Source organism: Galeopterus variegatus, unplaced genomic scaffold (assembly GCF_000696425.1).
Source record: "Galeopterus variegatus unplaced genomic scaffold, G_variegatus-3.0.2 Scaffold1255, whole genome shotgun sequence".
NCBI lineage: Eukaryota > Metazoa > Chordata > Mammalia > Dermoptera > Cynocephalidae > Galeopterus > Galeopterus variegatus.
The window spans coordinates 281163-284423 of record NW_007727366.1 but is presented as its reverse complement, the minus strand read 5'-3'; positions in this window follow the sequence as shown (position 1 = coordinate 284423).

The window sequence follows — 3261 nt, the reverse complement described above, 5'->3', positions numbered from 1 at the left end:
GGGAAAAATTATGTATGACATTACATTTTTTTTCCTGGCACTAAATTATGACTTCTTGAGGAAATGGTATGCTTCCTCCTTTTTATTAAGAATGGTAATATAAAGGTTTTAAGGAGTGTTTCCTGCTTCTCACAAGATTGAGATATTATTTAGATCTTATATTTAAGTGAAAAGCATGTATTACACACAATCTTAGAATATATTCTTCAAAACCAGGAATAGACTTTGGTTTCACTTTCTCAGTAGCCATTTTCAAGACTCAGGAGGTTCCTTGGAAATTGGTGGTGAGGACTGAGCAGGTGACTCCAGAATCTCCAGTCCTGCTCCCACTGGAGAAGCTCTGCTTTATTATAGACTCTAGGCTTTAACAAAAGACTTAATTAGAAGAGTTTGAAACTATGAAGTTTGAAAATCATTGCACTGGGACAAAAGTTAGCACAGCTAAATTTGACCTGCAAACATATTTAGCTTGGCTTCCCATGTTTTTTTCCTTTTAAATTTAATTACAAGTATTTAAAGATTAGACTTCATACGAACATCCAGATTTTCCATTTCCTTTGAAAAACTGAAAGCCCTAGCAACACAGGGACCACATTCATGAGTGGCAACAAATGGCCAGAGATGAGAAGCTTCTGGCTCCTTTAGATGAGGTATGCACTCTCGTATTCAACAGTTTTCACCAGGACTTCACCCACTTACAGTCTGGCCCCCACAGGAACTGGTGACCCTGCACTAAGGGACAAGGAATCCAACTACTTTCCTTGCAAAAAGAAATAGCACGGAGCAGTGAGGATAACTGAACTGGCCTCTTAAAAACATTTTCTGGGGCCAGCCCAGTGGCGCACTGCAGAGTGCACCGCTTGGGAGTGTGGCGGTGCTCCCGCTGAGGGTTCGGATCCCATGTGGAGACCGGTTCCCGCTCACTGGCTGAGCGCAGTGTGGGCGCAACACCGAGGGTTGCGATCCCGTTACCAGTCAGTAAAAAAGACAAAAAGGGAAAAAAAAAAAATTTTCTGAATATCACTTATCAATTGTTTATATTAGTCAGATAGGCTATCATGTTATGTCTTAACATAATGTTATGTTGTGTTATGTCATGTTATGCTTGTGATGTGATGTTAACCGATTAGCCAGGAAATCAAGTGGCTAAGTACAACAAAGGTTTATTTCTCACTTATGCTGTCTGTCGAACCTGAGTAGGTAATAGGGATTCTGTTCTACGAGTCACCCAAGACCCAGGCTGTGGCTTCACCATCTTGAGCACCACTCGCTGCCGTGGAAGGGGAAGAAAGACTGGAGAACCTCACACCACAGCTTCACCTTCTTCACCCAGAAGTGACACTAGTCACTTTCTTATTTCACTGGCCACAGCTAACCACATGGCCTCAAGTAAGGGAGCTGCGAAATGTAGAACAAATGGAGGATTTGGTGAGCATTACTATCTCTACTACATACCACCTTCAGTAAATTATTTTACTTCTCTCAATCTTAGTAAGGTACCCATAACATGAGGTTACATGGCACATGATGGTCCTTCCTACATCTTGAGGTTATGGGGAGAATCAAATGAGATAATACCTAAAAGCCTTAAATAAGCTCTAAGGGTTGTACAGATATAAAAGGATCATAATACCTACATCATGGTGGAATTACTGTGCCTTTATCTCTACACACATGTACACGCACACCCTTACTTATTAATTCAGAGCTGTGGGTCAAAGAATAGGTTCTCTGGGGGCTATAGAATGTGGTATTGCTTTCATTTTAACTGCACCATTCCAGCCAATTCACCTGTATCCAAGGCTGACCCAAGGAAGATTAAAAGAAAAACCACTTGCTACCCTCAGTCTCTCCCAAGTAGTTCTTGTCTTGACGAAATGATTAAAGTGTGGCAGATTTTATTTTCCAAAGATGGTTGCAACAATATTTTTCATCCCACATACTCTTATAATAATGCAATCTTAACATTCCTCTCATCAAGTGGTGGGATCTTTGCACCCTTCCCTTGAAACTGGGTAGACCTTGGTGACTGCTTCCTCCAACAGAGTATGGCAGAAGACACATTATATGAATTCCGAGACTAGTCATAATAATACCATGTACTTCTCTTGCTCTCTTGGGAGGCTCACTGTAAGAACCCAGTGCCAGGTTGTGAAGAAGCCGGAATGAGCCCACACAGAGAGGTCACAAATGTAGGTGTTCCAACCAACAGCCTAGCCCCAGCCGATTGCCAACATCAGCTCCAGAACTGTGGCTGAAGACACCCCCAGACGCTTCCTGCCCATAGCCATCATGTCAAGTCCAGCCTTCAAGTCTTCCCAGCCAAGCACCAGATACTGTTTAGCAGAGAAAAGTTGTCCCCACTGTGCTCCATCCAAATTCCTGTCCCACAGAATTTGTGAGCATAATAAAATAACTACTTTTTGCTGCTAACTTTTGGGGTGAATTTTTATGCAGCAACAGCATCTGGAACAGGGACTCATCAGCACCTGTAACAGTCCCTTCACAGAAAAAGGTCAAATATGTATTTACTAAATTTTTACATCTCAAGTACTGTATTAATAAAAACAATTATGCGTGATGCTCAAATTGGTAAAAATTCAGTTAGGCCATGAACAACAGAAAAGCCAGAACAGTAACACTTAAAAAAGATAGAAGTCTGTTTCTCTCTCTTAAAAATTCAGATAGGCAGTTCAGGGATGCTACACCCACCAGATGGGATTCAATCTCTACCTTATTTCTCTGCCATTCACAAAACGAGGCCCCTACCCCCTTAGTCCAATATGGCTGCTCCAGCTCCAGCCATTGCATCTACATTTCAGCCAGCAGGAAAGAAAAAAGGGGAGGGGATAGGTATCTTCCCCACTCCTTTAAGGATACTTCCTGGAAGTGTCTCCATTGGCCAGAACTTAGTCACATGGCCAAACCAAGACGCAGTGATGAAATCTTGAAAAAGTTATCTTTATTCTAGGTTCACAATGCCTGAGCTAAAAAGTGAGAAACCTGTAGAAGGGAAAAATAGATATTGGGAGATAAGTGATAGCTCCTGCCATGTGCATGTTCCAAAGTTCAATCAATATGTGGTTTAGGTTTGCAGGTTCAAATAACAGCCACCTCTGGGCCGGCCCGGTGGCGCACTGCTATAGTGCGCTGCTTGGGAAGTGCGGCGGCACTCCCGCCGAGGGTTTGGATCCCACATACAGACCGGTTCCCGCTCACTGGCTGAGCGAGGCCCGGGAGGGACACCAAGGGCTTGGGTCG